The 26,321-nt window shown below is 40.0% G+C and overlaps 1 long non-coding RNA gene across 1 annotated transcript; it reads left to right on the top strand.

Annotated features, from left to right (window-relative positions):
* The first annotated feature begins 9,396 nt into the window (after nucleotides 1-9,396).
* LOC125261925 lies at nucleotides 9,397-13,625 on the top strand. Its single transcript, XR_007183469.1, has 4 exons — nucleotides 9,397-9,805; nucleotides 10,087-10,240; nucleotides 12,075-12,154; nucleotides 12,851-13,625. It is a non-coding gene; the product is annotated as an uncharacterized LOC125261925 (long non-coding RNA).
* Nucleotides 13,626-26,321: the final 12,696 nt, after the last annotated feature.

Raw genomic sequence — 26,321 nt, forward strand, 5'->3', positions numbered from 1 at the left:
GAATGGCCTGTGTCGCGGAAGAATCGAAACATGGAAGTACGCGTCCTTCAGGTCGATCGCTGCAAACCAATCTTGGGGACGGATGCACTCGAAAATGCGTTTCTGCGTGAGCATTTTGAACGGTAACTTGTGGAGGCTCCGATTCAAAACTCGCAGGTCCAAGATCGGTCGTAACCCGCCGCTTTTCTTGGGTACAATGAAGTAGGGGCTGTAGAACCCTGACCTCAAATCGGCTGGAGGGACCGGCTCTATCGCGTCCTTCGCCAGTAGGACTGCGATCTCCGCACGCAGGACAGGGGCATCGGCATCTTTCACTGTAGTGAAGAGGATGCCCCTGAACTTGGGGGGGGCGCCGGGCGAACTGAATCGCATAGCCGAGCCTGATGGTCCGAAGGAGCCAGCGAGACGGACTGGGGAGCGCTAGCCAGGCTCTCAGAGACCGCACAAGCGGCACCAAGGGGACCACCGGCGTACCCGCCGCGGGGCAGCGAGGCTCTCTGTGTGAGGCGGCCCGAAGCGGGGTCACAGTGTGCTGTGCAACACTTACCTGCTTCCACGGGTGGACAGAGGGAGCAGTCGAGGTTTTGCCTACCTGCTGCTCGCTGCTGTCCGCTGGCGACAGAAGAGGTGGATGAGAGTGGTGAGGTTCTAGCCCTCCCACTGCTCTCCGAGCCCTCTTCGGACCTGGAGATAGAGGAAACTGCTCTTTTATTGAAAATTTGGGTACCGCTGGCCGTTGAGCCAGCGGCGGAACAAAAAGGGGAAACAAAAGATTCTCCACCCGGCCCTCCTCCGGGGGAAGGAGCGGTGCGGTCACCACCTCCTGAAGAGCAGTCCCATCCATCTCCGGGTCGCCCGTCCTAGGGCCGCTTGGACTTGGCCTTGCCACCCTTCTTCTTACGGGGTGGCTGGACGGGCTGGGCACCCCGCCCGCGACCAGCTCCACAACGCCGCTTGGATGGAGGCTGCTGCTGCTGGGGCGTGGGAGCGGGGGTGGCTGCAGGGGGCGCCCTCGGCGACGGGCAGTCTGAGGTGCCGCCGGCGGTGGAGGTGCAGCAGCTGACCGCCTCGGCAGGATGTGACTGATGGCCTCAGACTGCTTTTGTACAGCCGAGAACTGTTGGGCAAAGTTCTCGACCGCGTCGCCGAAGAGGCCGGTCTGGGACACGGGGGAATTAAGAAACCTGACTTTGTCGGTATCCCTCATGTCCGCGAGACACAGCCAGAGATGGCGTTCCTGGACCACCAACGTGGACATCGCACGACCCACTGACCGCGCCGTAACCTTCGTCGCACGAAGCGCGAGGTCCGTCGCGGCACGAAGCTCTTGCAGAACTTGCGGATCATGACCACCCTCGTGCAGGTCCTTCAGTGGCTTGGCCTGATGGACCTGCAACAATGGCATAGCGTGTAAGGCGGAAGCGGCTTCCCCACAGGCCTGATAAGCCTTGCCGGTAAGATCCGACGAGTACTTACAGGCCCGGGAAGGGAGAGACGGCCCCCCCGCCAGGTGGAGTTAGGGCACAGTTGCATAGCAACGGCCCGTTCCACAGGGGGTATGCGCGTGTAACCCTTAGCCGCTCCACCATCAAGGGTGGTGAGGGAGGAGGACCCACCGACACGGTTTCGGGCAGTAAAAAGGTGCCGTCCACGTGCCAGTGAGCTCTTCATGCACCTCCGGGAAGAAAGGTACTGGGGTGGGGGGCTGAGAACCAGCCCTTGCCACCCCGAGATACCAATCATCCAACCTCGAGGGCTCGGGACACGGTGGAGGATTCCACACGAGCCCGACCCTGTTGGCGGCCCGGGAAAGCATAGCCATCATTTCCGGGTCCGAATCGGGCACAGAAGTCACTCCCGAAGGAGGCAACTGCGCCGAATCCTCATCCCCAGAAGTATCAGGCTCACCCTCCGATGCAGCGATCGACATCTGGTCATCTTGGGGAGCTCCGAAGGATACGGATGGTACACACCTCTGGGGTGCTCCACCGCGTTCCCCCGGCAGCTCTACTGGCTGCGGAGTGCAAGAGGGGCGAGGGTTCCTAGGGGGTTGGTTCCCCGAAGGAAGCGCGCTCACCGTGATCCTCAAGTCACCGGCCCCACTGCCCGAAGCAACCCTCTGAGGAGGATTGGAACGAGGCATCGGGACCGGGACTCCATCCCTTTGCAGGAAGTGGAGTCTCGACCGCAACTCCGCGACGGTCATCTTCCCACAATGGGTACATGACTCGTCCACAAACTCCGCCTCAGCGTGCCTTAAGCCCAAGCACGCGATACAGCGTTGGTGACCATCCCGAGGCGCCAGGTAACGACCGCATCCAGAAACACACAAGTAGAACGACATCTTTAAAAAGACGCGAACTACTCGTGTAAGCTCTTTCAAGGACTGACTCTTTTAGGTGCTGAAGCACGCAGGGGAAAGGCCGCTGCAGCACAGACAGGGAAATGTGCAGCCTGTCGTGTGCACTCTCCTTGAAGGCGCTCTCTTACCAGCTGTAATAACAGCTTTTTAGCGCTCTAGGCGCACCGTTTCACCAGCCGTGAGAACGGCCTTCACGCTGACTACAGCTTTTTGCTCAACAGAAAGGCAAAAAAAGAAAAACAAAGGAGAAATCGGCCCCGCTGCTGCGCTGTCCGCCTGCACCGCAACCAAGAGACGTCTCGAAGAGCTGAGTCGTTCACACTCGTGCTTTCAGTAGCTTTCTTCAGTGTTGCAGAAGTTTGGCTCCGAAGCGAAAAGCTGAAGATGCAACGCACCTGCTGCTCATTATATACCCGCGCTGCGAGGCAAGCAGCTGATGCATATGATTGCATGCCAATGTGCATTGGCTCGTTTAGTTACACTCGAAGTAGATTGGCCTCTCTGGCGAGATTCCTATTCGTCGGTCTGTCCGACGTACGTCGAACGTGACCGACTGAATGGGAACTACAGTGGGTACGGAAAGTATTCAGACCCCCTTAAATTTTTCACTCTTTGTTATATTGCAGCCATTTCCTAAAATCATTTAAGTTCATTTTTTTTCCTCATTAATGTACACACAGCACCCCATATTGACAGAAAAACACAGAATTGTTGACATTTTTGCAGATTTATTAAAAGAGAAAAACTGAAATATCACATGGTCCTAAGTAGGGCTGCACGATTAATCGCATGCTATTCTCACGCGCATTTCGTCAGTAAAGCCGGTTCCCTGATTACCGCTAAATCGCCATCACCTGTTTTTAAACAGAGCGCCTTTTAATAGACGGAGCCGTAGTTCACGGACAAGCCACGCAATATCGCGTTCATTATCGCAGGCGATTCATCTGCGATATGAACGCGATATTGCGTGGCTTTTCAGTGATCTACGGCTCTGTCTATTAAATGCTGCTTCATTTGAAAGCAGGTGATGGCGATTTAGCGGTAATCAGGGAACCGGCTTTACTGACGAAATGCGCGTGAGAATAGCATGCGATTAATCGTGCAGCCCTAGTCCTAAGTATTCAGACCCTTTGCTGTGACACTCATATATTTAACTCAGGTGCTGTCTATTTCTTCTGGTCATACTTGAGATGGTTCTACACCTTCATTTGAGTCCAGCTGTGTTTGATTATACTGATTGGACTTGATTAGGAAAGCCACACACCTGTCTATATAAGACCTTACAGCTCACAGGGCATGTCAGAGCAAATGAGAATCATGAGGTCAAAGGAACTGCCTGAAGAGCTCAGAGACAGAATTGTGGCAAGGCGCAGATCTGGCCAAGGTTACAAAAAAATGTCTGCTGCACTTAAGGTTCCTAAGAGCAGCACAGTGGCCTCCATAATCCTTCAACGGAAGACGTTTGGGATGACCAGAACCCTTCCTAGAGCTGGCCGTCCGGCCAAACTGAGCTATCGGGGGAGAAGAGCATTGGTGAGAGAGGTAAAGAAGAACCCAAAGATCACTGTGGCTGAGCTCTAGAGATGCAGTCGGGAGATGGGAGAAAGTTGTAGAAAAGTCAACCATCACTGCAGCCCTCCACCGGTCGGGGCTTTATGGCAGAGTGGCCTGACAGAAGCCTCTCCTCAGTGCAAGACACATGAAAGCCTGCATGGAGTTTGCTAAGATGGTGAGAAATAAGATTCTCTGGTCTGATGAGACCAAGATAGAACTTTTTGGCCTTAATTCTAAGCGGTATGTGTGGAGAAAACCAGGCACTGCTCATCACCTGTCCAATACAGTCCCAACAGTGAAGCATGGTGGTGGTAGTATCATGCTGTGAGGTTGTTTTTCAGCTGCAGGGACAGGACGACTGGTTGCAATCGAGGGAAAGATGAATGCGGGCATGTACTGGGATATCCTGGACGAAAACCTTCTCCAGAGTGCTCAGGACCACATTGTCAAACACACTGAAACTCAAAGCTCTTCACTACATCCCGTCAAAATAAAAGACCGGTTTTTAACACGAAGAAATTGACAAATTTATTATGATTGTTAAATAGAATGTACTTCTCAAAATAATTATAAAAAAGTTAATTTCATTTCCATAATTTTTGATAATATTTGTATTAAAAAAATAAAAGCCAGAAGAATTAAGTCAAAGCAGAATTTCTGAATTTTAATTATTAATAAAAATTGTTCAATTTCTAATCCATAATAATTTATTAAATGTATTTGATTGTTTTTTATTATTGAAATCTGAATAGAGAAAACAAACATTTTAATTAATTTATTGGTCATTTTAATTGATGATATAAATAAAAATTGATTGTTTAATACCGTATACCGTGATATTTACTCAGACGGTTATTATACCGTGGAAATCTCATACGTTACAACCCTACTTAGGACCATGTGATACTTCAGTTTTTCTTTTTTAATAAATCTGCAAAAATGTCAACAATTCTGTGTTTTTCTGTCAATATGGGGTGCTGTGTGTACATTAATGAGGAAAAAAATGAACTTAAATGATTTTAGCAAATGGCTGCAATATAACAAAGAGTGAAAAATTTAAGGGGGTCTGAATACTTTCCATACCCACTGTAGGTCCGTGTGAGATGACAATAAAATATATTCATATACTAGAAATGTATAAACGTTTAAACAAACTGCTTTATTTATATATATATATATATATATATATATATATATATATATATATATATATATATATATATAGATTTATAACTTTATCGTTATAAACTTTAACAAATTTAGTTACATTAATATAACTATATTAATTATATAACATACATCTGAATACCTCTTAAACAAACTAACCCTGGAACATGAGCTGCTCCGGAGCAGGTGCAGGTTATGTTCAGAGAGCAAGTTGCTTTGGCTACTAACATACCCTGAAAGATACATCTGCTTTAGGAAATGAAAGCTGAGGTTATCCACTTACTATTAAACATGTATATCACATAACCTGCTTTCTGGAATACCCCCCTGCTCACTCATTAACATAATAATAATAACTTTATTTTATATAGCGCCTTTAAAAGCAGCTTCTCAAAGCGCTGTACACAAGAACATAAAATCACAACAGAATATAACAACAATTAAAAAAAAAAAAGAATAAGAAGTACAGAATTAAAAAATACAACTAAAAGCAACTTAACAAAATAAAATTACATAAAAGCTTCCCTAAAAAAGAATGTTTTTAAACTGGATTTAAAAATGTGCAAGGATTCTGCATTTCGTATCTCTACAGGCAAGGAATTCCAGAGTTTAGGTGCAAGATTTGAAAAAGCCCTATCACCCATAGATCTCAGGCGAGTTACAGGGACAGATAAAAGACCAGCATTGATGGATCTAAGATTTCGAACTGGGGTGTAGGGTGTCAAAAGGTCAGCCAAATATTGTGGTGCCAAATGATTTAATGCTTTGTAAGTCAGTAGTGAAACTTTAAAATCAATACGGAATTTAACTGGCAGCCAGTCCAGTGATTTAAGAATAGGTGTAATATGCTCTCTTGCACTGGTTCTAGTCAAGATGTGTGCAGCGGAATTTTGTACCAACTGTAATTTGTTGAGAGTAGTCTTTGGAATTCCAGCCAGCAAGGAGTTACAATAATCAATGCAAGAAAAGACAACATTGGGCGCAATCTGGCAATATTTCTGAGGTGAAAGAAAGATACTTCAACAGTGTTTCTAACCTGTAAGTCGAACGTTAGATTGGGATCAAATATCACCCCCAGATTTTTAAATTTGTCTTTAAACTGTGCAATGGAGTCATCCACCTGTAAGGATGGCGGCTCCATTCTACGTAACTGATGTGGTGAACCAATAAGCATGACTTCGGGTCTTATCACTGTTAAGGCAGAGAAAGTTCTCAGACATCCACTTCTTTACCTCAGAGATACTTTGAGACAGAGTAGAGATATCAACATTTACATCTAACATAAAACAATATTTTGATTCTACATTTGTAAGACATGTTTTGTGTCAGGAATGCTTATAGGGGGAGGGCGTGAATGATCATGAATATTGATGTTTTTCACACCTGGGAAGACAAAGACCCTCCCCTAATGGCCCTATTGGGTAAAAAGGCTCTAGAGGAAATAATGTGAGGAGATTAAAAGAATGGCTTTTTGATTGTTTGTATTTTACTTACAACACAACACAATCCAAATATACATAACGAAGGCACATTATTGAGCACACTGATCTAAACAGAGAGAGCTGAACAGTCACACACCATGCATCACTTAAGAAATTAAGAAATCCACCTGGAGCCATGTGAAGATCTTATATGATTGATGGATGCACTCTTTTTGGGCTTCAACATCTAATCCTCTATTCACTGCCATTGTAAAAAGCCAGAAAAGAAAAGCCAGAACATTGTTTAATATATCTCTGATTGTATTCATCTGAAAGAAGAAAGTAACACACCTAGGATGGCTTGAGGGTGACAAAACATTGCTAGCACTTGCTCTACTTGTAAGGTCTCCAACTCCTCAGCCAGTCCTTTGCAATGTAATCTGTCCTCCTTCTCAGCTGTCAGTCCCAATACACTTACACTGGTCAAATCACATATGAATTCCTCTAGCTGCTCCTTTGACCCATTACCTACTAAATTTCTCAAAATGTCTATGAACTGCGTATTACCAGACATTAGTTGTTGAGTTGAGGTTTTCCACAAATTTTTAAAACTTCAATTGTTAGGCCCCTGCTGAAGAAAAGTCATCTTGATTCTTCTGTGCTCAATAACTACAGACCAATCTCTAATCTACCATTTCTTGGTAATGTAAGAATGGATTTTACCAAGACTGAATTCAAGATTCCTATTCTGTAATAAAACAATAAAACTCTTTAATCTGAAGAGAGGATCTGCGAGAAACAGCACAGGACAACACCTGGCTTTGAATTGTACTTTGTATTTTATGCTGATCAGTTGTGTGCTGTATTCCTTTTAATTCTTTTAACTGATGTTTAATCCTGCCTAGCAAAACAATAAATGTTAATCTTGATTTATCTTGGATTCCTCTGAAATCATTATGACTAGTAGATTACTGGAGTCCGTTATTTCTGTAAATCTGCATCAGGATAGGTCAAAATAAAGAGCCCCATGAAAGGAACATGTAGCACATCATGTGGGACTTTTCAATTTCTGTCTATTGTTGACATAACAAGTTGCAGTATCGTGACTAAGAAAACTGTGTTTTTGTATGAACAAGCATGTGGCGGTTCGACCCAAATGCATTAGTAAACTCTGCACCGTCTGACTAAGAATCATAAACTGGCGAATTTATGTCCATGAGAACGCAGTCGGCCGATGCAAATTCTCTGAGTGATAATGGGTCCGTAATGAACGAATAATTGAAAATATGAGATAACCAGAATGATCAAAGATCTAAATTAAAGCACAACTAATCTTATGATCAGCTGTTACATCTGAAACATTGTTAAACTAGGAGTCATTTGGCACAACTTTGGTCTCCCCTTTTCCGCTTTAAATATTTCTCCATAACTTTTGCTACAGGCTACGGTTGACTGAGTGTCTTCTTCTGCTTATTAGCGCTTGTTAAACAACTAACTGAGGCATTACTGCCACTAGTGGTGGGATGGTGTATTGTAACTGTCTCATGGATAACAGTGGTCATTCTGGTGTCTTCAATTGATAACTTGTCTGGTCCCGCGGCCCTCGTGGCCCACAGGTGAAAAATGTAACGTTTTTGCGGCCCTCCTGGTGGCGCTCGCGGCCCAAGTGTGGGCTGCGGCCCTATGGTTAAGAATAGGTGACCTAGAATATTGTCTAACACTTGATGACTGCTCTGTCAGCTAGGAACCTGGGTGTGCTCTTTGATTCCAATCTTTCATTTGAAGGCCATGTTACTAGCATCTGCAAAACCGCATTCTTCCATCTTATAAATATATCTAAACTACGACATATGCTCTCAATGACAAATGCAGAACAGTTAGTTCATGACCTCGAGGCTAGATTATTGTAATGCTTTACTGGGTGGTTGCCCTGCTTGCATAATATAGGTCAGCCAGAACCGGGAACACTTTCTATAACACCCGTACTCATTACATCATAAGAAAAATGGCATCTACGCTAATATTAGTCTCTCTGTTTATCCTGAGGTTTACTGTAGTCAGTCAGATCTGGGCCATGTCCAAATCAGATGGAGGACCTGCGCCTAGACACAATTACAATGCATCCCTGAAGTGTTAGCAGAGATTGTGTCAACTAGACCATCTCTGTGAAGGCTGTTGTGTCAATAAGGCCTTCACAGAGATGGTCTAGTTGACACAATCTCTGCTAACACTTCAGAGATGCATTGTAATTGTGGATAATTAAACCATTTTCTTTAAGAGCTGCTGTGCAGCCAAAATTATTTTCTTGTTATCACTGTAAAGCTGCTTTGACACAATCTGCATTGTAAAAAGCGCTATATAAATAAAGGTGACTTGACAGAAATCTCCATTGTTTCATAAAAAAAAAAAAAAAATCTTAATTTCTGTTTGGAAGCTGAATGAAAATCTTATAGATTTGAAACAACATTAGGATGCATACATGATGACAGTATTGACATTTTTGGGTGAATTATACCTTATAAATACAGTAAGCTGAGTGTTGGATGATACTAACTCTATATCTCGAATCATATAATTTACTTCAATGATACATATCGTCACATTTTTATATTGTGATATCTCGATGTAATGATGTATAGGCAATGATGTAGAAATAGGCATTGATACCTACATTATAATACAATACAAATAACTTTAGTAAATTCACTGTTTTTAATTTTAAGGATGGTTAATTCATTGTTTTAAAAAATCCAATATTACGAAACCAAAAGACATTTTATTCTTCACTTCCTTTGCAATTTAGTGTTTTTTATTTTTTATTTTATATATATATATATATATATATATATATATATAAACATGTCTAGAAAAGCCCTTTGACCACATCTGAATTCTGTCTGCTTGAGCTCTACAGCACATTCACACTAACATTGCCTGTTCATATTGTTTAAAAATGATGAATTACCTGGAGTCTTTGTGTGTCCTTAGGAAGTTAAGAGCTGAAATATTCTGGTAAAGTCTTCAACTGAAGTCTGAAGCTCACTGGACTTCTGTAGCGATATTTATACTCAGAAGAGTCCCTTTGCCCTCATGGACCCAGACTCTGCTGGCCACCGAGATTAGATATTCACATCACAGCATTGCAGCATTGTGAGCTTACTGTCATTCATATGTGGCTAAGACAAAAAAAAAAAAAAAAAAAGATGAAGAAGAAAAAGAAAAAGAAAAAAAGATTTGTGGTTTGAGACTGCATACACCTGGACTTCTTTGTGGCAAAGAAGTGAAAGAAAGCAACAACAATGTAAGTGAAGTTATAGAATATTTAAAAATGAAAATTCTGTCATCATTTACTCACCCTTCAATATAACGGTAACACTTTATAATAACTTCACTCTATGAATCATTAGTTAAGCATTAGTAAACGACCAATGTATAAAGCATTGTTAGACATTAGTCTATATAAAACATATATAAATATATTATTATATATATATAAAACCCACCATGTATTTATAACGTCACATTCAGTCAGTCATCCTAGCTAGCGTTAACTACCATAACATTATTATAACGTCTATTTAGCTCCACAGGTTTCTGTCCTCCACAAGCCTGCCCCAACAGTGGCATAGCCAAGAGGCAGAAAAATAACACCGCTGCCAGTAGAAGCTGTTGTGGTGGTGAAGACGAAGACATACCGAAAACGGAAACCCGTCTTCTGTCACTACAGAAATGACAGGTGAGTTGTTTTTATACTTTATAAATAGCAAATATGATAAACCATGTAACATACTGTGGCGTTGGAGTACCAGTACTTTTATGACACAAGTAGACAAGAATTTTGTATACTGCAGAGCCTTGTCTGAAGTGACAGATGAGAATTTACTGAGAGGATTGACAGGGACACCTATGAGCTACAGAGCAAACAGGCCCCAGTAGATGTAGCAGCAGGTCAGGAAAAGTACCCTCTTGGAAGTGGTTTGAGCGGGTGTTCCTCATACGTCCTGAAAAGTGAAGCTGCGGGCTCTTTGATCGCCCCCTGGAGGCTGGATGCAGTACAGGTCATAAACCCCGCCTCAATGCAGACGAATGAGACTTAAATTAAAACATAAAAATAAACAGGGTTGGGAAGGTTACTTTTAGAATGTATTTCACTACAGATTACAAAATACATGCTTTAAAAAGTAATCTGTAATGTATTTCGTTACATTACTCAAGTTTAGTAACTTAATCTAAATACTTTGGAATACTTTGAAATACTTAGCACAAAGGACCATATTAACTTGATGTTTTAAGTTTATAACCTGTAATTAAAAATGACCTCTACCCATCAGGATTTGGTTTTCCACTAAATTGTATTTTTAACATCAGTTACAAAATATATATCTGCAGTTTATTAGACATAACCTATGTGTTGGTAAAGAATTTTAATATTTTGATAAACAAATTAAGAAAATATTATATATATGAGCTTTAAGTGTCAATTTACAGCAGATCGGAAGACATCAGCATAATAAATGAGGTGAAAACAGGAACTATTGACATGAAATAAGATAACTGTCCCGCATATGACTGTAATCGCATGTTTCAAACAGAGATGGCAACAAAGAGGAAAAACTACGGACAGCAGCTTTAAGAGGGAATGTTGCGACTGATGTCACTGCCATTACATGATAGGCTGAGAGGTGCCACACGTGATTAAGTTAACTGTTACGCTTTCTCCAATGGTGGGAGATACAGACCCTCTTATCTCCCCATTATATACAATCTCTGGCATGGCTATGTAGGATGTGTGATTGGCTGCAGCTGTGTGTGTAATCAGTGCAATGGATGATGGGAAATGTAGTCCGGGGTGAAGTGCAAAAGTTAGTGTAGTGCAAAAGTCCATACAAAACAGAATTGGGATCATGACAACTACTTATGTATGTTAATACTTATCAGAATGTTATGTTATATAAAGTTTTGAGAAAATTTCTGAACTTTTTAATGTGTGGGGGCAAGAATCTAAAATCTCGCCTATGGCACCAACAGAGCCTGGGTCGGCCCTGATATAAATACATCAAATACGTTACAGTTTGTATATAATACAGTGTTTAACATAATTGTTTAACATAATACTGATGAGTTGTAGGTGTGAGGAAGTTGTTTTTGTACTTTGTGAAAATAGTTGAGTGCCAAAACGGGCTGTTAACAATGAAGACTTTTCTTGCTATTGATTTAATAACAAATATGTGAAAGATTACATTTTAATTTAGTAATTAGACTGAACCTTTTAGCAATACTTTTAGTATTGAATGAATTGCATTTAAATTTGATGCATCTTTTACTTAAACTGATTCTTGAAAGATAACTTTTTACACATTTTATACCCATGTTTAGGATCAAATGAACTTGTCCACATTTTTATATTGGTGAATGAATGAACTCTACTTTATGAACTCAAACAACATTTTTAACATTTGTGTTTGTATCATGTTTGTCACTGTTTGAGTTTTACTAGAAAGATTATCTGATAAAAAATTGTTAGATTTCTATGCACTTCTGTGATTGTAAACAATGCAGTGTCTGAACAGGACTTTTATTTTGGAGTGACGACATGACGTCATAAGACTGCGCCGAGCTCCTACATCTGCTGTGACTCTGCTGAATAAAGGTTTGTTTTAAGAATTTATGCTGTTTAAATCGATGAAGACAGTTCAATGACTTATAGTTTATTTACAAGCTTTGTGAAATATTAGTTTATTTACTATTTAATGTTGATTTATTTATCTAACTGTAATGAAGGATATTTGTGTGAGTAAAGCTCATATCCACTGATGAGAAACAGTAAACCTGCGTCTCATTTCTCTCTCTATATATCATAAACCAGTTTATCATGAACACTTTTCAACTCCGAGTCAATTGAATCAAACACTTTGAGAAATGATTCAGTGAATCGTGTGCATGTGCTGCTCAAACAGTGAACATGAACGACAACAACAAACACTAACAAACTAACCATGTTTTCATCAGTCATAAATCAGTTTATCATGAACAAGAGTTCAGTCTCTGGAGAGTAATGATGGAGAAACTGAACTTTTAAACTCCGAGTCAATTGAATCAAACACTTTGAGAAATGATTCAGTGAGTCACGACTCGTGCTGCTCAAACAGTGAACATGAACGAGAACAACAAACACTAACAAACTAACTAATCATGTAAACATTTGTAAACATTGTAAACATTAGTCATGCTTGCCTAAATATGAAGTTTATTAATTTGCAGCGTTAGTTTCGAGTGTTTTTTTGTTTGTTTGTTTGAACAGTTCCATTTAAGACGATAAACTCTGGTAATTATTCTCTTCTTAAAGATGGAGTTTATTAAAGAGGAAACTGAAGAAAATAAGATTAAAGAAGAGTCTGAAGACATGAAGATTGAAGAAACATTCAGAGTGAAACATGAAGAAACTGAGGAACAAACAGGTTGGTTTTATTCTCACAGCTGAACTCAGTCATTTGATCATTATTAAAATGTCCAGCTCTACAGAAATAGACAATATTTTGAGCAACATTAAACCCAATATCTACTTATGGATAGAGAACTGTTCATGCTCAAAAGTGCTGTATCAACATTTAAACATACCTGAACATAAATAGCAGTAATTGAACATTAAATCAAGCAATAAATAAGTCCTAATTTAAATATTTTACATCAATAATCATTTCATGTGTGTGTCATATGGAGGAAAGTCAGCAGGGGAAGTGTGTAAAACATTTTGAAGTAGAACCGAGTGAACTGCTAATATTTGATGAAACCAGTGAAAAATATTTACCTTGTCATTTGTGGTTCATGTGCAGGTTAGAAATCAATGAGCAGATTGAGACTAGAGGTGAAATGATGTGAAAATTACATACCGTGATTATTGTGACAAAATTATCATGGTTATCAATTACATGTTTTTGTTAAAGTTCTGATATAAACTGAAATAAGTTCAAAAACATGTTCAGTCCAAATTCAAATCCAAAGTTTTTGACGTCCACACTGTGTATCACAGCTGTTCAGATCCGATTTGTGCGTTCATGCCACTCTTTCATTTTCTGGAATATCTGCATTGGTTTCATTGCATTGCATTGGTAGGCATAAGCCAAAAAAAAAAGTAACAAGAAGGGTTTGCAGTACAGGTGCTGGTCATATAATTAGAATATCATCAAAAAGTTGATTTATTTCACTAATTCCATTCAAAAAGTGAAACTTGTATATTATATTCATTCATTGCAAGTTTAGTTTAGTTGCCAGTTATAATCATCAAAATTAAAAGAAATAAATATTTGAAATATATCAGTCTGTGTGTAATGAATGAATATAATACACAAGTTTCACTTTTTGAATGGAATTAGTGAAATAAATCAACTTTTTGATGATATTATAATTATATGACCAGCACCTGTACATCATGACACTGTTCAGATCCAACCCTGATCGAACACACCTGCCTGAAATTATCAAGTGCCCCTGAAGTGTCATTTACGCCGTCATTACCCGAGTGTTGATAGCCTGCGAGCTGTTATGACTTAATTATGCTTTATGCTATTAGTCATTATGCTATTATGACTTAAAGGATTAGTTCACTTTTAACTACATTTTTGCTGATGAATTTACTCACCCCCATGTCATCCAAGATGTCTTTCTTTCATCAGTCAAAAAGAAATTAAGGTTTTTTAGGAAAACATTCCAGGATTTTTCTCCATATAGTGGATTTCAGTGGCTACCAACAGGTTGAAGGTCAAAATTACAGTTTCAGTGCAGCTTCAAGGGCTTTGAACGATACCAGATGAGTAATAAGGGTCTTATCTAATGAATCGATCGGTCATTTTCGAAAAAAAATACAACTGTTTATGCTTTATAAACAAAATATCGCCTTGAACGTACTTTCCGCTTCCGCATTCTTCATAACGCTTACGCTGAATGTCCTACGCCTTCCCTATTCTACTTACGGAACGAACGCGGCGCCAGTTTAGTTTTTTTCCGTAACTTGAATGTCATCCAAGACATGAACATCTTGGATGACATGGGGGTGAGTAAATTTATCAGGAAAAGTGTATTTAAAAGTGGACTAATCCTTTAATAGTATCTCATTAATTAAAAATGATTGATCTTTATTTAATTCATACAGTGAACATTACATGGAATGTTTTACATTTTATTAGCTTCTTTATTAAATTTCTGTACCTTGAAACTGGAAACATGAAAAACCTGAAAAGCTTTTATTTGTATCTTTGCTTTACTTTATTTATTTGTGCTGTTTGATTATGTTCTTATTTTCTTTCATTTTATTTGACGCACCAAAACCATGAGTATGGATGGGCGATACCACTTATTTTGTTTTCGATACGATATTGATACTTTCAAGGCCAATATCGCCGATATCGATACCTCTAATATGAACTTTTAGATTTTAACATTTATTCAGTTATTGATTTACTAAGAGTAAAATGGGTTATGATACCCACTTAACATTATATTGAAGATTATACTTAACACTTAACGTTATATTAGATTATATTTTTGTTTACACATGGTTAAAATGTTTACTTGGTATGGAAAATCTACAAATAAGCCTACTATATGCCTAGCTGAACTATGGTCACTGTAGTAATGGTTCATTTTCATAAGGGACTGCCATTGACAGCCTGTTGCACCCATTAAATGAAACATTTGTATTCTGACAGAACATCAATATGAACTTTTTTTTAAATAAATTTAAAATAAATTGCACAAACTATGTAGGATATTTCATTTTGTTTATTGTGAAATAACTAATAATAATAATATTATATTTTTCTGTGTTCTGTTAAGCATTGTTCTGGGCTCTACAGCTGTTTGAATGTAGTGTCGGCAGTGAGCGAACGTTCTGTGATCGATTGGTTCTGACTTGCAGCATTTGCGTGTTCAGATGAGCAGGAAAATACTTTTACTACAAATTATTCACTTACATAGGTTATTTGTCTAATCCAATGCATATTTTATGCATTAAAAGTATTGTTAAATAAACAAAATCACTGGTTAAAAAATTTTAATTTGAGTATTGATACTTTCAATACTCAACGTCAGTATCGCTATATCGATACTTCATATCGATCTGCCCATCCCTAACCATGAGCTTAAAACCGCAATACAAACCGAACCATGAGCTATCCGAAACTCTAATGTGCACATAGGCGTTTGTTCAGCGAAGTTTAGCAGAGCCTATTGTCAGAAAGTTCACACTTGCAGCTTTTTCTAACAATTACAGGTAAGAATATAAGTTTTGTGCTGAGGAAAGCACATCTCATAAGCGTTATTTCCCTGTCATTGTTTTTTTTGTTTGTTTGTTTTTTAAGTTGCCACTAGCATTTTTGATGATTTTCACAATTTTAATTACCCTAGAATATATTTGTATGAATATCTGAACATACAATATGTCAAAATAAAGAACACAGCATCTGCTTTTTATAATAATATTTTTTTAAAAATTATTCTACCAACATGCAATATTTTTATTAACACTTTAATGTGGTTAAGTTTCATAAAAAATTAGAAACATTTTGAACAAAAAGCTGAGAAAATCAAGCTTTTGTTTAAAGACCATGTCCGGATCGGATTCTTAGATCATGTCCATCAACCCACCCCCTTCTCCCAAAGCTTGCATGTTGTACTTTTGATACCTTCTATATTATTATGCACCTCTTCATGTGCTCAACATTTCATTCATTAATGTTATAAAGCTTTAATTTTTTATGTTAATTAATGTTTGATGATTGTGTGAGTTGGCATGTACTGGGTCAAAGCTTTTATCGTTTGTTTCTGCTTCTTCTTCGTCTGTGTTTGGATTCGGAAGTTTGTTACTGATTCGGATTAGTAACAGCACCCCTACTGTATAAAGTGTTGGGTAAGTTACTCAAAAAAAGTAATCCACTATAAATTACTACATTAAAATTGTAATTTGATTACATTACTGATTACTACATGTAAAAAGTAATCAGATTACTAATTACTTTACATTCAAGTTACTTAAATACAATTTACAAAAATACATCACAAACTGAAACTCATAGTTCTTTCTGTAATTTAATATTGACTGAAAAATATTACAGAAGTATGAAAACAGCAACTTGACTTAAAAATATTCGTTAATCATCTATAGGTAGCTTATTCATTCAAATGCAATCATAAGTCATGTGAGGGCGCTCAACGACCACGTCATCTGTGAGCGTGAGATTCTAACAAACTAAAAATAACTTTATTAAAACTAGAAATATTGTACACTTGTTAATGTTTATTTTTGTTTGCAGTTTTTTTTTAATAGTATTTAATGATTATGAACACATATTAAGCATGACAAACCATACAATCGATTAAACTTCAAAGCTGGCAGGTATGGTATGTATGATTACAAAATAAAGTCATTAAGATTGTTTATTAATATTATTTTATGAAGTAACATGTAGGATAAAAGTAGTTTTATCAAGTGTTGAGCGGTTTCTGTGGAAGCTCCAGCTATCCGACGAACAGATACGTCAGTGTCCGAATTCACTCACTTTATTTTGTTCACTCTTTGCAGATATAGTGCACTCAAATGACATACAGTGGGTACGGAAAGTATTCAGACCCCCTTAAATTTTTTCACTCTTTGTTATATTGCAGAACATCAATATGAACTTTTTTTTAAATAAATTTTAAATAAATTGCACAAACTATGTAGGATATTTCATTTTGTTTATTGTGAAATAACTAATAATAATAATAATATTATATTTTTCTGTGTTCTGTTAAGCATTGTTCTGGGCTGCGTTTCACAAAAGTATCAATGGTTTCTTACGATACTAAACGCAGCCCTACAGCTGTTTGAATGAAGTGTTGGCAGTGAGCGAACGTTCTTTGATCGACTGGTTCTGACTTGCAGCATTTGCGTGTTCAGATGAGCAGGAAAATACTTTTACTACAAATTATTCACTTACATAGGTTATTTGTCTAATCCAATGCATATTTTATGCATTAAAAGTATTGTTAAATAAACAAAATCACTGGTTAAAAAATTTTAATTTGAGTATTGATACTTTCAATACTCAACGTCAGTATCGCTATATCGATACTTCATATCGATCTGCCCATCCCTAACCATGAGCTTAAAACCGCAATACAAACCGAACCATGAGCTATCCGAAACTCTAATGTGCACATAGGCGTTTGTTCAGCGAAGTTTAGCAGAGCCTGTTGTCAGAAAGTTCACACTTGCAGCTTTTTCTAACAATTACAGGTAAGAATATAAGTTTTGTGCTGAGGAAAGCACATCTCATAAGCGTTATTTCCCTGTCATTGTTTTTTTTGTTTGTTTGTTTTTTAAGTTGCCACTAGCATTTTTGATGATTTTCACAATTTTAATTACCCTAGAATATATTTGTATGAATATCTGAACATACAATATGTCAAAATAAAGAACACAGCATCTGCTTTTTATAATAATATTTTTTTAAAAATTATTCTACCAACATGCAATATTTTTATTAACACTTTAATGTGGTTAAGTTTCATAAAAAATTAGAAACATTTTGAAACAAAAAGCTGAGAAAATCAAGCTTTTGTTTAAAGACCATGTCCGGATCGGATTCTTAGATCATGTCCATCAACCCACCCCCTTCTCCCAAAGCTTGCATGTTGTACTTTTGATACCTTCTATATTATTATGCACCTCTTCATGTGCTCAACATTTCATTCATTAATGTTATAAAGCTTTAATTTTTTATGTTAATTAATGTTTGATGATTGTGTGAGTTGGCATGTACTGGGTCAAAGCTTTTATCGTTTGTTTCTGCTTCTTCTTCGTCTGTGTTTGGATTCGGAAGTTTGTTACTGATTCGGATTAGTAACAGCACCCCTACTGTATAAAGTGTTGGGTAAGTTACTCAAAAAAAGTAATCCACTATAAATTACTACATTAAAATTGTAATTTGATTACATTACTGATTACTACATGTACCGCTTTCTATCTGGCTAATAACTTGTAGATTTAATAAATAATTAACTTGTTATATGCCAATCTATGGACCAGCGTCTCAGAAGGACAGATTCGCTACTGAGAAAGATGCAACAACAACAGTGAACAGACTTGAAGAATAATTTGGTTGAACACACAATGTGTATTTGTTTGACTGCATTCAAAAGGTAAGTTGAATCAATGTGAAATAATAAAAAATATATATATATATTTTCACAATTGAAAATATTGTTTCTGAATTTTCCTATCAATCTTTTCTTTTCACAGGTTTCGTGAAACTTTTCCCTTGATTGTCAACAAGGTAAGTACTTTATTCACTTTAACTCAGTGTTCGATTCACCCAAAAATTAGTGTTCAAGTATCAAAACCCAAACAATATATCACTTGTCAACCCAGAAAATTGACACTTCTCAATGAAATAAAATAATGTCCTTTGATCTCAAAATCCTCAATTTCTCAGTCTTTCAAGAAAAACAGTTCTTCAAATGGTCCATAGAAGTACAAATGTCTTTTCTTTGTCCATGAGGAACATCTCCATCCAAAACACAAAAAAAGAAGAGTTATTCGATTTCCTACCATTCGCAGAGTTCAGAAAATCTTTTGTTTCCACAGAAAATCCAAGAACAACTCAAGGGAGGCTCGCCAGTCCAAACCCTCCTCAAAACCACTGGAAGGCCGGGACAAATCCAGAATACAGGCATCGGTACATCTCGTCACATCGGACAGGACAGCAATCCAATTTTGGACAAGGGCAGAACAAGAAAAACAGAACAAAACCAAACAAAAACAAAAAACCTGACCTTGAACAAACAAGGTCATGAAAATATCATGAATATCTTCATTGTAACAACATACAATAAAGTTATCAATCACTATACATCATTCAAATTACACAGAACTTGAGTATTCTGAATATATGTACATGTATCTTTTCAAATAAAGAATATTTTCTTCATATATGCAACGTCTGTGACTATTTTTCCAACATAGCGCACTAATTATTATATAACTGACAACTTTCCGTCACATACTTGAGCACACAGTTAGCTCGTATGTACTAAAGACAGCATTACACATTTTTTCATATATAAATCAGTCACAAATTCAATTTCTCTTGCTTTTTCCACTTAAACAATAATAATGATTCAATTGTGATGAATAACAAGGCAAATTGACTTACCAAGGAGATCTTTAAACTCACAGAAAATTCCAGAATGGAGCGGTTACAACGCGTCCGATTTAAACCCTTTTCTTTAACCTTTTTAATCAAAAATACACTTCGTAAACACTTTAGCAACACTCTGTCGCTAGTAAAGTATATGCATATCACCATTAACTTTTATATTTTACAAATTGAATGTCCATTTCACTCACATTACAATATCAACGTCATTCACAACCAATGGAAAATAAAATGCGTCACTTCACTTACATCAATCCATCGATAAAACACATCCAGAAGATTATTTCTATGTTTCTGTTCCCCGGAGCGTCAGCAAACACCGCGCTCATCAGCACCTATGCACGATAGAGAGAGCTGCCTCTGACTCCACGAGCAAACCTCGTGCAAAATCCGGAAACTAATTTCTCCGCTGCGCCACATTCTGCGCTCTCATTGGCTCACGTTGTATTAAAAGCTACTCTCTATTGGTCACATTAATAACCAAGTAAAATATATGTTTATATAAAATTAATATTTTCTTTTATAATAGTACTCGTTTTTAAGTAGTTCTCAATAGTTTTGTTTATATATTAGTATGTTTATATATTAATAACTTTATTTCTATATTACTCTGGTAACCTTGGTTACACTTCCCCCTCCTGAATCATAGCACGTCCCTGTGCTTGGGAGTCGTTAAGTCACACAGGTGAGACTGCATTGAGTCCAGCATCATGATTTCTTATATAATCAGATTCCTCCACTGATTCAGAAAGTGCAGAACTCAATCCTTGCAATAAAGATTGAATGACTGAAATCAAGGGATTTCCCAGCCGTGCATACTGCAACTTGTCTGGTGGTCTACTCTGCCTTTTTGAACGTCTTGGACCCATATCTCCTGCATCCTTGGGCACAGTTGAAATGCCTGGAAGATGTCTGACAGGGGGTGAGTCAGGATAAGGAGTAACATTATTTTCATGTGCATCTGGTCCAGTTTCATTGACCACATCATATGACTCATCTGATAGCTCACTTGATTCATCACATTCGTTTTCTGAGATTACTTTTGCTAATCCCTCTTCTCTACTTTCAGGTTCACCTCCAGAGGCGTCTGGCTCTGCATGGTGCATCACAGGTGAGTTCCTCTCAACTCCATCACTAATCGGGTTTTGTTCAACAGGTGAATCATCTCTTGACTGATCCAGGACAGTGGATTGTGGACTTACGGAATCAACTACAGGTAAGTTTCTGGTAACCGATGAACTCTCTGACTCATGAGTTGGTCTTTCTTCTGGAATAACTCTAGTAGTGAACTCCAAAGATTCTCCAGGTACATCAAGGTGAATAGATTCACTCTCAGATTCAGAATAACTATGCACAGTTTCTGCTTCGGTAGCATCCTTGATTCTGGATTGGGCTCTGGTTCTAGGCCTACGATGTTCTTTTTGCTGGACAGATTCTTCGAACTCAGTGTTGGGCAAATACCCACAGGGCAGAAGTAAATCGCGATGCAAAGTACGCACTGGACTTTCCTTCCCTTCTGGCCGAACTGTATACACGGGAATACCACTGCTTTTCTTTAACACAATATAGACGTCAGGTTCCCATCTATCCGCTATTTTGTGTTTCCCTCTTAGCCGGACATTCCTTACTAGGACTCGGTCACCTATGTCCAGAATGGAAGCAACTACATTTCGATCGAACCTCCTCTTGTTTCTTCCCGCTACCTTCATAGCATTGCGAGTTGCGAGCTGGTAACTCTCTTCTAACCGGTCCTTAAGAGATTTCACATACTGTGAGTGAGACTGGGAGGAGTCATTGACTTGGAGTCCGAAAGCAAGATCCACGGGCAATCGAGGCTGGCGTCCGAACATCATTTCGTAAGGCGAGTACCCTGTTACATCGTTCTTGGTGCAGTTGTATGCGTGCACAAGCGGTTTAACAAATTCCTTCCAGTGGGCCTTTTTGTCGTTTTCCAGGGTTCCTAACATTTGCAGAAGGGTCCTGTTGAACCGCTCCACTGGGTTCCCTCTTGGGTGATAGGGGGTCGTCCTCACCTTACGGATACCCGCAACTTTGCACAGCTCTTGAATAGTTCGGGATTCGAAATCTGGGCCCTGATCACTATGCAATTTTTCTGGGAAGCCATAGTGCAGTAAGAAATGATCCCAGAGACATCTGGCCACAGTCCGAGCCTTTTGATCTTTGGTAGGTATCGCAATGGCATATTTTGTAAAATGGTCTGTGATGACCAATATATCCTTTGCGTTGCTACTGTCTGGCTCTACGGACAGGAAGTCCATACAGACCAGCTCCAAGGGCCTGCTGGTCTGTATGTTCACTAAAGGAGCTGCTCTCTGTGGTGGAGCCTTCCTCCGAATACAACGCTGACAGGTTTTGATCTTTTTCTCTACAGCATCAGCCATTTTAGGCCAATAGAACCTGGAACGGAGGAGATCAAGAGTCCGCTCCAGCCCTAAATGACCCATGTCATCATGAAGACTGGTGAGTACCATCTGTCGTAGATCCCTGGGTAACACTAGCTGGCCCAACACTCTACCTTGATCCATTCTTTTCCTATACAACACTCCATTCTTGATTTCGAGCTTATTCCACTCTCTCATCCACATAGCCATGGTAGGTGACTGGGATGTTCTACCAAGGGGTTTTTCACCAGACTCTAGGTACTCCAGGAGCTCTTTCAACTCTGGATCTGCTCGTTGTTGGGCTGCTAAATCTTCCTCAGAGAGGTGAGGGATCACAGGTAAGCCATGATCATATTCTTCCTGGAATCCTTGGGGTAATGCACTCGCATCCATCATCATGGACTCTGCTAATGTGATCAAGACAAGGCGTCCATCCTTTGACTGGCTAACCTGATGCTTCTCACACACAGCCTTCACTGCTTCTGGTAGTATCACCGACAGATCTTCATTGGTTTCAGCTAGATGATTCAGAGTGAACTGTTTAATCCTCTCCTGTTCTTTTTGAGACTCCAGATCATTCAACAGCTGACCGTTTGGACGTCTGGACAACCCATCGGCATCCTGGTTTTGGGCTCCTGCTCTATATTGGATTTTGAAATTATAAGCTGATAACCCAGACAGCCATCTATAACTGGTGGAGTCCAATTTGGCAGAAGTCAAGATGTAAGTTAAGGGGTTACTGTCGGTGACCACAGTAAATTCAGCCCCGTACAAATAGTCACTGAACTTTGAGGTAACTGCCCACTTGAGGGCCAGAAACTCAAGTTTATGAGCGGGATATCTGGCTTCGCTCTTAGTTAGTCCTCGACTAGCATAAGCAAGGACCCTCAACTGGCCTTCCTGTTCTTGATATAATGCAGCACCTAGGCCTATGGTGCTGGCGTCAGTGTGCAATACGTATGGCAATCTAGGGTCAGCGTATCCCAAAACCGGTGCAGTTGTTAGTTTCTCCACAATTTTCTCAAATGCCTCCTGACAAGAAGCATCCCATCTGTCTCCCAGCTTTTCTTTCGGGTCATAGTAATGACGATTAACGTCTTTACACTTCCTCCCTTTTCGAATTGGGGGATATCCGGCAGTGAGGTTGTTGAGTGGCTTGACTATTTTAGAAAAGTCCTGAACGAACCTCCTATAATACCCGGCAAACCCCAAGAATGATTTCAGCTCTTTGAGAGTCTGGGGCCTTGGCCAGGTTTTAATGGCCTCGATTTTCGCTGGGTCCGTTTCTACACCTCGTTGAGAGACAATATGTCCCAAATATCGCACTGAGGTCTGAAAAAATTTACATTTCTCAGGCGAGAGTTTCAAGCCATATTCCTTCAGACGGGTAAGTACCTGCAATAGTCGACGTTCATGTTCTTCAAGTGTCTCCGAAAAAACTATAAGGTCGTCTATGAAAACTAGCACCTCTTTCCGGTTCAGATGACCCATACAGCGCTCCATGAGCCTTTGGAAGGTACTGGGAGCATTTGTGATTCCCTGCGGCATCCTATTGAACTCCCAGAATCCTTGTGGGCACACGAAGGCTGTCTTGTGTTTATCCGCTTCCTCCATTTCGATTTGATAGTACCCCGACTTCAAATCCAGAACAGAGAACCACTTCGAGCCGTTTAATACGGAAAACACCTCTTCCAAGTTGGGAAGCGCATAGGCGTCCTTTATAGTTTGGGAGTTAAGTTTTCTAAAGTCGATACATAGGCGTACGGAATTATCCTTCTTCCTCACTACCACTATAGGAGAGGCAAAGGGAGACTCAGATTCTCTGATAATTCCAGCAGCCAACAAGTCTTGCAGGTGTTTGCGAACAGCATCGACATCCTGTGGGTGAATGGGCCTAGCTCGATGTTTGAAGGGAGTTTCATCACTAAGTTTGATGTGATGTCTCACTTTATCTGTATGCCCAAAATCCATGTCATGTAAGGCAAAAACCTCAGGCATCGTGTTCAGTAGAGCTGATATTCGGGTCCTCCACTCTGCTGGTACAGGGGAATCACCAAAATCAAATTTTATCTGTGAGCTGCCAGAGTTCAGTTGAGTATGAGGAGCATCATGTCTTGGCTGTGTCTCAATCACACGCTGAACAGCATACATTTCAGCAATCACAGCTTTTGGTGGAACAGCAATGTCAGTCTGGGTGTCGTTTCTCACCACTACAGGTATACTATTGGAGCGTTTAGCAGGCAAAGTATATAATCCGCTAGCCACTAATAATCCACCTGGCATAGAAGACATTTCTGGCTGCCCTAAAGTTATCAGGCCTTCTGGAGAACAGCGACTTATATGCACAACTCCATCGAGAACAGCTACACTCCCTGCTGACACAGTTTTAGGAGTAGTTCCTCCCAATGTCACACATCCCAGAACTTCAGTGCTCATTTGCTTATGTCTGACATCCAGAATTTTGAGTACTGCTCGATATCCATTAAAAGCTGGATTGAGGTTTCCTGAGCTTTCTTGAGCATGGTTCGCATAAAGAGCATCCAGGGAATTGGTTCCCACAAGGACTTGGGGCACGTTCATCAAATCAGGGACCACTAGAGCTAATGTTGTAACTTCTGCTTTTACTCCCAGGAACTCCTTAGGAAATATCAGAGTGAGCTCTACATAGCCTAAGTAGGGAACCGATTGCCCATTTGCTCCCTCCACTTCCAGTAAAGACTCAAGTGGCTTCAACGGGTGATTAGATAGATGATCGTGGTAAAAGGAAAGTGGAATGGTGGTTACTTGGGAACCTGTATCTAGCAAACAATTCACTGGAGTTCCTTCAACAAGCAACTGGGCAGTACACTTCATTCCAACCAATCCTCTTGGTAATTTTCTCTGCATTACTTCTTCACAACACTTGTTGAATACTCTTCTAGGTTTATTAGGGCATGTGGGTCTTTCCTCAGTTTCTGTACGCCCTGCTACAGAGACTGATTGGAGTTTAACCGTGAGGATGCAACTTTGTTATTCAGGTCCCAGTGAGCCTGTTTCTCCCTCAGCTGACGACGTTTGCTTTCTACTTTGGCAGAGTTTGGATCATTTTCACAATTTACGGCGATATGACCATCTTCCCCGCAGCGAAAGCAGTATCCTGGACGCGGTCGGGCTGAGGTCAATCCATCCATACTGACTGATTTACTCTCTTCACGTCTTGTCTGCTTGGGCTGTGACATAGCAGAAAGGCTCCTGAACCCGGATGTTCTTTCTGGCTGACGTTTCTGTGAATCTGAGACGGTTAATTGAGCTTTTAACTCTGCAAGCTGTCTTGTTAATTCGACAATTTCCTCAGCTTCTGAGCTTCTGTTCTGGACCTTTTGGGAAACTGCAGCTTGAACCTGGGCTCGTAGTTCAGTCAGTTCTTTTTTCAGCGAAGTCACATCCACTACTTTGGAACAAGCAGGCTGGCACTTCTGGTGAGTCAATGATTGCATGGAGGCAAGTCGAGCATGAATTTCTGATATTTGTTTTCTCATGGAGTCTGTTTCAGGGGCTGCTCCGCTGACTACCTCTTGTGAGTGAGCAGACAACTGATGAGCTGCAGCTCGTGACTTGGAAGTGGCTAGACTTTGTTTAGTCATCCCAAAATGACTCCTCATCCGATCCTCCTTTGAAGCTTGCCGGTCTTCTTCCGCTCTGACAGACACCACAAGTTCAGCGAAGGAAGGTGGGTTATTCTTTCTCCTTTCCAGCTGAAGACTGACAATTAAGCCATTATCCCAGCACCCACGACAGAATTGATTCAACAAACTGCGATCACGCTCCCTCTCTGCAATGCCACCTCTCCTCACCGCTGCACTTAACATCACTTGTAATCGATGCAGGTAGCTGGAAGGCTTTTCTCCCTGATTCTGCAACATCGTCATGAACTTTGCCAGCAGCTCTTCCCCATCCTCCACTGATGCATACACTGATTCTAGCAACTCTAAATATACTGAGGGCGATGATTGTGGGCTAATGTGTTTGATTACGTCAGCAGCAGGTGGAAGCAAGCTGTCTAGAATTCTTCTTGTACGAGACAAGTCTGAAACCGATGGATCATCCAGTAGGAATTGCACACTTGCTCGCCATGTTTCAAAGTCGGGTTCATTGGGTGGGCGTGGAATTTTCCCTGAGAAGGATCTGAGACGTAGGGAAGTATGCTGGGCTGTCATATCACTTGTCCTCACAACGTGCTCAA

Source organism: Megalobrama amblycephala, unplaced genomic scaffold (assembly GCF_018812025.1).
Source record: "Megalobrama amblycephala isolate DHTTF-2021 unplaced genomic scaffold, ASM1881202v1 scaffold528, whole genome shotgun sequence".
Taxonomy (NCBI): domain Eukaryota; kingdom Metazoa; phylum Chordata; class Actinopteri; order Cypriniformes; family Xenocyprididae; genus Megalobrama; species Megalobrama amblycephala.